The sequence below is a fragment of the Phyllobates terribilis genome, unplaced genomic scaffold (genome assembly GCF_046119375.1).
Source record: "Phyllobates terribilis strain yellow unplaced genomic scaffold, ASM4611937v1 Scaffold_681__1_contigs__length_830663, whole genome shotgun sequence".
NCBI classification, from domain to species: domain Eukaryota; kingdom Metazoa; phylum Chordata; class Amphibia; order Anura; family Dendrobatidae; genus Phyllobates; species Phyllobates terribilis.
Genome location: NW_027363441.1, coordinates 1 through 12,480, shown reverse-complemented (window position 1 = coordinate 12,480; position 12,480 = coordinate 1). Strand labels below are relative to the sequence as shown.

Here is a 12,480-nt window from a genome sequence, read left to right as displayed (position 1 = left end):
ACAAAATCCCAAACCGACCCAAATTCATCTTCAAAAAGGCACGTAACCTAGGATCAATTATAGCCCCCACAGTAAGGATACACACCAGTTCTCAAAAACCTCAAACCCCATTCCATCAAAAACTAAAAGGCTTCTTTCCATGCAAAAAATGTAAGACATGCAAAACCCTAAACACACCAAAACAACACACCGTCAGCCACCAAAAAGAAATATACCCCATCACAGATTTTATAACATGCAACACCACAGGGGTCATATACGGGCTATATTGCCCATGTGGCAAATTATATATAGGCAGAACAAAAAGACCTATGAACATCAGGATCAACGAACATTTAAGGAACATCAAAAATAAATACATGGGCCACCCTCTCTCAAAACACTTTATAAAAAAACACAATGGGTCAATAAAAGGAATTAAAATAGTAGGTATACAAATCGTCCACAAGAACTGGAGACAAGGAGATTTTATTAAGAGCATGTCCAGGAAAGAAAGTGAGTGGATTTTTAAACTGAACACCTTAAGACCAAGAGGATTGAACAGCGAAATAGAGCTCTTTGCATTTAATGACTAACAAATTGACCTATGACGTCACCAGCCCTGCATATATAAGGACACCATTTGACTGGGTTAAGCCATCCCTGAGGAAGACAGCCGCAGTTGTTGAAACGCGTCGGACTGACCCTTAACACAGCTAAAGAGGCGCCCACAGGCCTCCGTACCTTGTGCACGCTGCACGCCACGTGACCCCACGTCACGCTGCCCCCCTCTCGCGCGCTCTCCACATACTCTCTCTCTCCTCCTCCTACCCGGAAGTAGCGAGCACGCGGCAGTCACCGGCCAGGACTCCGCTCTCGCTCCGGACCTCGACCACCCCCAGACGGTGAAGCCCTCTACAGACCGTAAGTAACAACGGGCCCCTGCCCCACCAAGTCCATACTGTACGCAGCTGACCCTTTAACGTTTTTTCCCTGTTCCCCGCAGTACTTGCTATCAACCCCTTCAGTTGGGCTCTGCACCAGCCACCCTCCCTATTGCTGAATCTGGCACCCACTGTTTCCAGCCAGAGCCTCCTGGTGCACCCAACATAGGAAAACATAAGCCTCCTACTGTATCCTATCTCTGGTTACCTCTGACATAACTATAGCCTCCTACTACAGCACCCTGCTGTATCTACATTATGGAGACCTGAACCAGCATCTACTATTGACACCCTAATCCCTACGAAGCAGGTAAATCACGATCTCTGGGTAAAAACTGGAGGCTACAGCCACAATCCAGTGATACCTTAACAGATACACCCCCTCCCCCTCCCTACAGATCTCTATACAGCGAACAGAGGCATTACATGCTAGTACAAGCCTCTTGCTGCATCCTACTTCTGACCTCCTCGTGCTACCTCCACTCAACAAGGGACCAGGACTACTACCTCCAGCTCATTCTAAGACGTCCCTGGATGCCCCTTGTACCTACCAACAGGTAACCCCAAACCTCTTGTCTCCAAGGCTTGTACCACAGCTACATCAGTTAATTTATGATCTATCCCTATTCCTTCCCCCTGCAGATCTAACTCAGATCATCAACCCACAGCCGTGTGTGACATATCCTCTACCTCTCTCCAAGAAGGACCAGGACCGATACCTCCTAGTCATCCAAAATAATCAGGACACCCCCCGCTACCCTCTAGAAGGTAACTAATCCAAAACTACCCTCTTTGAACCCCGTACCTTAACCCTTGAGCCCTGCACCCTATTCTTAATACTTGTCTCCTCTCACTCCCTATAGTACTGCTCCGGTGAATCCAGTATTATCCACACAGCCTGCTGACTGTCACACCAGTAGCAGTGCTACTGTGGATCAACAGCTAACTACTACCACAGTCTATTGAGTACCATACCAAGAACAGGTAACTCACGACCCAACTCAGAGTCCAGCAGAGACATCTCTGTTGAGTTCCACCCCCACTTATCCATACATTTTTTTGTGTACCCCACTCTAGGTACCCCTCGTCCTCCCTCCCAGGCACCAACACGTGCCACCAGTGAACCTCCATACCCCATACGAGGCACCAGTATCAGGTAACCACAGACAAACAGATACCTACCCCTTCCCCCATCGCTCATTAGTATACCATATTTATACATTCCTATTCTATCCCACCAGGTCTACAAGCCTTTGCCTCCTTATACATCTACTGCAACCGAACATCCTCAGACTACGAGGGAAAAAGGCCTATTTTTATCAATCAGTGATTACCTTGTATCAGTGGACACCTATCTATTTATCGATTTTATAACTTTTAATACTTTTAATAACTATTCTTATATCCGACCCAGTGACCTCACTGAGTCTGAATCATTTTAACTAGCTATTTTTAAGCACATGTTCGATTAAATAAAATTATCCCTTGCACTCAAAATCTCTCGTGCCGTCCTTCTGTTCACTACCACTAGCGCAAATTTACTTCTTCTCGGCTATATCAACACTTATTTGGACAACCCTGGTTCCCTGTCCACAAATTTGCTGCCACTAGTAGTGACGAGCCCACAGCGCCTCCTGTACCCATATACTAACCAATTATATATATATATATTATATAAAAAAATTAACATCTAGTTGCATAAAAGTTTTGACCTGTCAGAGTTCTGCTAGAAATCTATTAAACCCCTTGATGAATTGGGGCCAGATCGGCCGTTACCTTTAGAAACCACTTACCGGCACCTGATAGTTGTGCACGATCTCTGGACAACAGCGCAGCATTAACATCACCGTTCTCCTGGTCACTGTAGATCACGGGCGCCATTATAGTCAGATTCTGCAGGCAAAATATAAGAATGAGCCACGTTTCATATTAGAACACACCAACAAGTAGTGCCCTCCTCACCAACCCCTGGACAATCTCCTGACACCACAACTCAGGAATATTAGAGGAGCCCTTCATAATGCTGGTCCTTGTCAGGAGGAGTATAGCGTGAGCTCAGGAGAGGAAGCCATTCCTGGTAAGCAGGTGCCCAGTGTTATAGTGATGATCCTCCTACAGATGCCAGGACCAGAGAATAGAGGACTGTGCCTCCAACCACAGCAACAACCCATTACAGGAACCGGACAGATCCATAGAGCCATGAGCAGCACTGATCAGTAGCCATGTCTACACTGCAGCAATTACCCATTACAGGGTCCTGACAGATCCATAGTGCTATGAGCAGCACTGATCAGCAGCCATGTCTACACTGCAGCAATTGCCCATTACAGGGACCTGACAGATCCATAGTGCTATGAGCAGCACTGATCAGCTGCCATGTCTACACTGCAGCAATTACCCATTACAGGCACCTGACAGATCCATAGTGCTATGAGCTGCACTGATCAGGAGCCATGTGTACACTGCAGCAATTGCCCATTACAGGGACCTGACAGATCAATAGTGCTATGAGCAGCACTGATCAGCCGCCATGTCTACACTGCAGCAATTACCCATTACAGGGTCTTGATCGATCCATAGTGCTATGAGCAGCACTGATCAGCAGCCATATCTACACTGCAGCAATTACCCATTACAGGGTCCTGACAGATCCATAGTGCTATGAGCAGCACTGATCAGCAGCCATGTCTACACTGCAACAATTACCCATTACAGGGACCTGACAGATCCATAGTGCTATGAGCAGCACTGATCAGCAGCTATGCCTACACTGCAGCAATTACCCATTACAGGGACCTGACAGATCCATAGTGCTATGAGCAGCACTGATCAGTAGCCATGTCTACACTGCAGCAATTACCCATTACAGGGTCCTGACAGATCCATTCTGCTATGAGCAGCACTGAGCAGCAGCCATGTCTACACTGCAGCAATTACCCATTACAGGGACCTGACAGATCCATAGTGCTATGAGCAGCACTGATCAGCAGCCATGTCTACACTGCAGCAATTACCCATTACAGGGTCCTGACAGATCCATATTGCTATGAGCAGCACTGATCAGCAGCCGTGTCTACACTGCAGCAATTACGCATTACAGGGTCCTGACAGATCCATAGTGCTATGAGCAGCACTGATCAGCAGCCATGTCTACACTGCAGCAATTACCCATTACAGGGTCCTGACCGATCCATAGTGCTATGAGCAGCACTGATCAGCAGCCATGTCTACACTGCAGCAATTACCCATTACAGGGTCCTGACAGATCCATAGTGCTATGAGCAGCACTGATCAGCAGCCATGTCTACACTGCAGCAATTACCCATTACAGGGACCTGACAGATCCATAGTGCTATGAGCAGCACTGATCAGCAGCCATGTCTACACTGCAGCAATTACCCATTACAGGGTCCTGACAGATCCATAGTGCTATGAGCAGCACTGATCAGCAGCCATGTCTACACTGCAGCAATTACCCATTACAGGGTCCTGACAGATCCATAGTGCTATGGGCAGCACTGATCAGCAGCCATGTCTACACTGCAGCAATTACCCATTACAGGGACCTGACAGATCCATAGTGTTATGAGCAGCACTGATCAGCCGCCATGTCTGCACTGCAGCAATTACCCATTACAGGATCCTGACCGATCCATAGTGCTATGAGCAGCACTGATCAGCAGCCATGTCTACACTACAGCAATTACCCATTACAGGGTCCTGACAGATCCATAGTGCTATGAGCAGCACTGATCAGCAGTCATGTCTACACTGCAGCAATTACCCATTACAGGGTCCTGACAGATCCATAGTGCTATGGGCAGCACTGATCAGCAGCCATGTCTACACTGCAGCAATTACCCATTACAGGGACCTGACAGATCCATAGTGTTATGAGCAGCACTGATTAGCCGCCATGTCTGCACTGCAGCAATTACCCATTACAGGGTCCTGACCGATCCATAGTGCTATGAGCAGCACTGATCAGCAGCCATGTCTACACTGCAGCAATTACCCATTACAGGGTCCTCACAGATCCATAGTGCTATGAGCAGCACTGATCAGCAGCCATGTCTACACTGCAGCAATTACCCATTACAGGGTCCTGACAGATCCATATTGCTATGAGCAGCACTGATCAGCAGCCATGTCTACACTGCAGCAATTACGCATTACAGGGTCCTGACAGATCCATAGTGCTATGAGCAGCACTGATCAGCAGCCATGTCTACACTGCAGCAATTACCCATTACAGGGTCCTGACCGATCCATAGTGCTATGAGCAGCACTGATCAGCAGCCTTGTCTACACTGCAGCAATTACCCATTACAGGGTCCTGACAGATCCATAGTGCTATGAGCAGCACTGATCAGCAGCCATGTCTACACTGCAGCAATTACCCATTACAGGGACCTGACAGATCCATAGTGCTATGAGCAGCACTGATCAGCAGCCATGTCTACACTGCAGCAATTACCCATTACAGGGTCCTGACAGATCCATAGTGCTATGAGCAGCACTGATCAGCAGCCATGTCTACACTGCAGCAATTACCCATTACAGGGTCCTGACAGATCCATAGTGCTATGGGCAGCACTGATCAGCAGCCATGTCTACACTGCAGCAATTACCCATTACAGGGACCTGACAGATCCATAGTGCTATGAGCAGCACTGATCAGCAGCCATGTCTACACTGCAGCAATTACCCATTACAGGGTCCTCACAGATCCATAGTGCTATGAGCAGCACTGATCAGCAGCCATGTCTACACTGCAGCAATTACCCATTACAGGGTCCTGACAGATCCATATTGCTATGAGCAGCACTGATCAGCAGCCATGTCTACACTGCAGCAATTACCCATTACAGGGTCCTGACCGATCCATAGTGCTATGAGCAGCACTGATCAGCAGCCATGTCTACACTGCAGCAATTACCCATTACAGGGACCTGACAGATCCATAGTGCTATGAGCAGCACTGATCAGCAGCCATGTCTACACTGCAGCAATTACACATTACAGGGTCCTGACAGATCCATAGTGCTATGAGCAGCACTGATCAGCAGCCATGTCTACACTGCAGCAATTACCCATTACAGGGTCCTGACAGATCCATAGTGCTATGGGCAGCACTGATCAGCAGCCATGTCTACACTGCAGCAATTACCCATTACAGGGACCTGACAGATCCATAGTGCTATGAGCAGCACTGATCAGCCGCCATGTCTGCACTGCAGCAATTACCCATTACAGGGTCCTGACCGATCCATAGTGCTATGAGCAGCACTGATCAGCAGCCATGTCTACACTGCAGCAATTACCCATTACAGGGTCCTCACAGATCCATAGTGCTATGAGCAGCACTGATCAGCAGCCATGTCTACACTGCAGCAATTACCCATTACAGGGTCCTGACAGATCCATAGTGCTATGAGCAGCACTGATCAGCCGCCATGTCTACACTGCAGCAATTACCCATTACAGGGTCCTGACAGATCCATAGTGCTATGAGCAGCACTGCTCAGCAGCCATGTCTACACTGCAGCAATTACCCATTACAGGGTCCTGACAGATCCATAGTGTTATGAGCAGCACTGATCAGCAGCCATGTCTACACTGCAATTACCCATTACAGGGTCCTGACAGATCCATAGTGCTATGGGCAGCACTGATCAGCAGCCATGTCTACACTGCAGCAATTACCCATTACAGGGACCTGACAGATCCATAGTGCTATGAGCAGCACTGATCAGCAGCCATGTCTACACTGCAGCAATTACCATTACAGGGTCCTGACAGATCCATAGTGCTATGAGCAGCACTGATCAGCCGCCATGTCTACACTGCAGCAATTACCCATTACAGGGTCCTGACAGATCCATTCTGCTATGAGCAGCACTGATCAGCAGCCATGTCTACACTGCAGCAATTACCCATTACAGGGTCCTGACAGATCCATTCTGCTATGAGCAGCACTGATCAGTAGCCATGTCTACACTGCAGCAATTACCCATTACAGGGTCCTGACAGATCCATAGTGCTATGAGCAGCACTGATCAGCAGCCATGTCTACACTGCAGCAATTACCCATTACAGGGACCTGACAGATCCATAGTGCTATGAGCAGCACTGATCAGCCGCCATGTCTACACTGCAGCAATTACCCATTACAGGGTCCTGACAGATAACATACAACATAAAAAAAATTTTTTATGGGCATCATAAACACCCTTTAAAAAAATTTGTGGGTGTTGCATCACGGACCACGGTCACCCTGGTGATATGGTGGTGGATGATGAGGAGAAGGAGGAGGACAAGAGCAAATAGCCACCAAAATCAGGAAGCGTATACCCATGTGTGGGTGTGAAAAGGTGCATGTGAATACACCTCCCAAAAAAAGACACTGGATTTGAGTTTATGTTACGCTGCTTTCATACTGTGGTGTTGAGAAGTCTGGCCCAATCCAGCCCTTGTTCATTTTTAGAAGAGACAGCCTGTCAGCATTTTCAGTTGACAGGCGGATGTGCTTATCAGTTATAATTCCACCGTCACTAAAAACCCGCTCTGATAAAACACTAGCGGCAGGGCAGGCCAGGACCTCCAAGGCGTAGAGAGCCAGTTCATTCCACGTATCCAGCTTGGATACCAAACAATTATAAGGCACAGAGGAATTACAGAGGACGTTGGTACGGTCGGCAAGGTACTCCCTCAGCATCTTCCCAAACTTTGCTCTCCTTGTGAGAGCACCCCGAGCCTCAGGGCCTGGGAGGGGCAGAGAAAATTCTCCCAGAACTTGGACAGTGTTCCACTGCCTCTGCTGGATTGGAGTTGTGTCTCTCGCCTCTGCTCCTTGGTTGTCCAACGAACTGTGACCTCTGCCACCAGCGTTTTCAGATTTTTAATAGTTCCGCAACAAGGGCCTTCTGGTACTGCCCCATTTTTGTAGACCTGTCCGCCTCAGGAATAAGAGATAGAAATTTCTACTTGTAGAGTGGGTCTAGAAGTGTCACCAACCAGTAATGACGGTCACCCAAAATTTTGAGAACGCGAGGGTCATGGGAAAGGCAGCGTAACAAACTCAGCCATGCGTGCCAGACTGCTAACAGGCAATACTTCTGTGTCCTCACCAATAGGACCACTGACCATGCTCTCCTCCTCTCTGTGCCCAGGCCATCCACGCTGAACAGACGGTATGACAGTAGTGCAGATAGTTCCATCTATAGCGCAGGAAACTAGCTCCTGTTCTTACTCCTCCTCTTCCTCATTGTCACCCAATCCACATTGGGATGAGATGAGGCTGGGCTGTGTGTAATCACCCTGTATGGTTCCTTGCTCCATCTCATCGTGCTCCGCCAGCAGTGCATACTCTTTTATTGTGAGCAGAGAGCATTTCAGAAGACAGAAGCAGGATGGTGACGCTAAGGCTAAGTGCCCACATAGCGTTTTTCAAGCGTATATGCTGTGGAATTTCCGCAGCATAAACGCTTGTTAAACGCTAGGTAATCCGCCCCCCATGGTCCCCAAGGGGATTCCGCAAGTTCTATGCCCATGCTGCGGATGTTTCCGCAGCGTTTATGCTGCGCTCAAAAATCCGCAGCATGTCCATTAATTTTGCGGAAGCGCAGCGTAATCGCCGCCATTGACTTGCATTGAGACGCACATAATTCGTGTCAGTACATTTGTACTCACGGATTATATGCGTTTCAATGTGCGGATGGTACCCAGTTCTGGAGGAGAGGAGACTCTCATCCAGACCTGGGTACCATTGTACCTGTAAAAAAAAGAATAAAATAAAAAATAAAGTTTATATTCACCTTTTGATGGCCCCCGGTCTCCTTCCCTTTGCTTGAGGGCAGGACCGAAGGACCTGCGGTGACGTCACAGTCATGTGACCGCAGGCCCTTCAGTGCAGTGTCCCGCGATCACCTGGCAGACAGAAGCGAGCGCAGCTACACACGCCGGGCCATCGGAGGGTAAGCATAGGTTTATTTTTAAACATTCTTACGGTCACACTATATAAATCCATGCCGGTTGCATGGATTTATTTAGTGTGACCAAGTTGTCAAGCACTTTCCAAGTGATGCTAAAATCGCCTGGAAAGCGCTTGTCAATCTGCATGCAGAAACGCATGTGAAAACGCTTCAAATCCGCATGTATTTGGCAGGAAAACGCATGTACAATCTGCCAGGGAGATGCAGAAATGATGCAGAAATTTTCTGCTTCATTTCTGCATCGTGGGCACATAGCCTAATTATGGCGTCATCGCCACTCACCATCTTGGTGGAGTCCTCAAAGTTTTGGAGGATATGTCTGACATCCATGTCCACTCCTGAGGTGTTACGTGGAGTCTGAACTGAATACCGACGGCCTTGTTGATGCTGGTAGTCAACAACTGCCCTCTTCTGCTCACAAATCCTTCCCAACATCTGCAGTGTAGAGTTCCAACGCGTAGGGACATCACATACCAGTCTATGAGCCGGAAGCTGCAAACGCTGCGGAAACACGGCAAGGGTGGCGAAGCTGGAGGTGATTTTCTAAAATGGCACACAGGCGGCGTACTTTAACAAGCAGATCCGGCAGCTCCAGGTAGGATTTGAGACAGCGCTGAACCACGAGGTTAAGCACATGGGCCAGGCATGGTACGTGTGTGAGCTCGCCTCAGAGCTGCCACCAGGGTCCGGCCATTGTCACACACGACCATGCCTGGCTTTAGGCTCGGCGGTGTGAGCCACAGATCTACCTGCTCTCCCTCCACTGTCTGATTCCGGAGTGACTGACGAGCACAGCGGCCCCAGGTCTGATATAGACCTGATGACTCTGTGCGGCCAGCCAATCACTGTAATGCCACAACCAACATGGCTGCGGCATTACAATGAGTGACAGGCAATCCCTGCATGTTCATTAGCTCGGTAAAGAGCAACAAGCATGCAGGGAGGGGACTCGAGCTCCCGCCGAGCAACCCCGGAAATACTCGGCGAGCGTGGAGCATCTCGAGCAGTGAGATGCTGGGGAGAGCACCGAGCAGTAGAGAGCATGCTCGCTCATCACTAGTCTTCATGCATCAGGTCCATGTATTCAGCAGTACATGATTCATCTGCACTACCACAGACTGTAGAGACAAGGAGAAGAGGAAACCCCAGAGAATTAGTAGGGAGGTTTCTCTCTAACTACAGAAGCCGGGCGAAGAGCAGCTCACCATTCAGCCCATGCTATACCTGCATCCACCACCAGGGGAGCCCGGGGAACAGACTTGGGTTATAGAGCCCATATATGAAATCCTATGCACAGGCTCCCCCTACTGGTGTCTAGCAGCAGCGCAAGACTAGAGTAAGGCCACAGGAGAGCCAACATGGCGACATTACAGCTCCCGGCACACCAGCACCATCAGGACATAGGCGGGCATGCTGGGAGTTGTAGTCTCACGGCAGCTGACAAGCCAGCGCTTGTCATGTAACGGAGGTAATAAGACGCCATAACACAAACCGCCCTCCACCAGCAGCGTAACAGGCAGGGAAGCCGGGAACGTATTCACAGACGGTTACTAGACACCGCCTGACAGCCGCTCCTGAGAGCGGAGCGGGCACCGATAAAGAGCACGGACGGGAAGCCGGGACCGCCGATCCAGAGCTGTCATCAGCGCGTCCTGATTGGTCACTGCCCCGGCACCTCTGTAATCTGATTGGATAATGGACGGGCCGCTCTTATTGGCTGGAGACACGTTACCTACTCGCCTGTATAGCGCTATAATAGTCCTGTTATCACTGTACAGGGGAGGAGCTTGGCTGCGCTTTATAGGGGGGGGGTTATAGGATTTCATCCCGGGGGGTCTCATCTGTTTTATCTTATGTAACGTAAATCTGTAGGCTCCAAGATACATAAAAGCACGGGGTTTCCTGTGTCCCTGCTGGGCTCTTGTGGTTATTCTCAGTCCTCCTCTCCGTCCTCCCCTCCGTCCTCCGCTCCGTCCTCCGCTCCGCCCTCCGCTCCGTCCTCCCTCCGTCCTCCGCTCCGTCCTCCCCTCCGTCCTCCCCTCCGTCCTCCGCTCCGTCCTCCGCTCCGTCCTCCCCTCCGTCCTCCGCTCCGACCTCCCCTCCGTCCTCCCCTCCGTCCTCCGCTCTGTCCTCCGCTGCAGAATATTATATATACAGCTCATCTTCTGCAGAATATTATAATATCCATCTCAATCTACTGCAGAATAATATAATATACAGCTCATCTACTGCAGAATATTATATATACAGCTCATCTACTGCAGAATATTATAATATACAGCTCATCTACTGCAGAATATTATAATATACAGCTCATCTGCTGCAGAATATTATATATACAGCTCATCTACTGCAGAATATTATAATATACAGCTCATCTACTGCAGAATATTATATATACAGCTCATCTACTGCAGAATATTATATATGCAGCTCATCTACTGCAGAATATTATATATACAGCTCATCTTCTGCAGAATATTATAATATCCATCTCATCTTCTGCAGAATATTATAATATCCATCTCATCTTCTGCAGAATATTATAATATACAGCTCATCTACTGCAGAATATTATATATACAGCTCATCTACTGCAGAATATTATATATACAGCTCATCTACTGCAGAATATTATATATACAGCTCATCTACTGCAGAATATTATAATATAACAGCTCATCTACTGCAGAATATTATAATATACAGCTCATCTACTGCAGAATATTATAATATACAGCTCACCTGCTGCAGAATATTATAATATACAGCTCATCTACTGCAGAATATTATATATACAGCTCATCTACTGCAGAATATTATATATACAGCTCATCTACTGCAGAATATTATATATACAGCTCATCTACTGCAGAATATTATATATACAGCTCATCTACTGCAGAATATTATAATATACAGCTCATCTACTACAGAATATTATATATACAGCTCATCTACTGCAGAATATTATATATACAGCTCATCTACTGCAGAATATTATAATATACAGCTCATCTACTGCAGAATATTATAATATACAGCTCATCTACTGCAGAATATTATATATACAGCTCATCTACTGCAGAATATTATATATACAGCTCATCTACTGCAGAATATTATATATACAGCTCATCTACTGCAGAATATTATAATATACAGCTCATCTACTGCAGAATATTATAATATACAGCTCATCTACTGCAGATTATAATATACAGCTTATCTACTGCAGAATATTATATATACAGCTCATCTACTGCAGAATATTATAATATACAGCTCATCTACTGCAGAATATTATAATATACAGCTCATCTACTGAAGAATATTATAATATACAGCTCATCTTCTGCAGAATATTATAATATCCATCTCATCTTCTGCAGAATATTATATATACAGCTCATCTTCTGCAGAATATTATATATACAGCTCATCTACTGCAGAATATTATATTATACAACTCATCTTCTGCAGAATATTATAATATACAGCTCATCTTCTGCAGAATATAATAATATACAGCTCATCTACTGCAGAATATTATATATACAGCT

General features: G+C 47.3%; 1 long non-coding RNA gene across 1 annotated transcript; it reads left to right on the top strand.

Moving 5' to 3' along the window:
* The first annotated feature begins 795 nt into the window (after positions 1-795).
* On the top strand, positions 796-1,472 carry LOC141235467 (uncharacterized). The gene is made up of 3 exons (XR_012301240.1): positions 796-903; positions 986-1,233; positions 1,322-1,472. It is a non-coding gene; the product is annotated as an uncharacterized lncRNA (long non-coding RNA).
* The last annotated feature ends 11,008 nt before the right edge of the window (positions 1,473-12,480 follow it).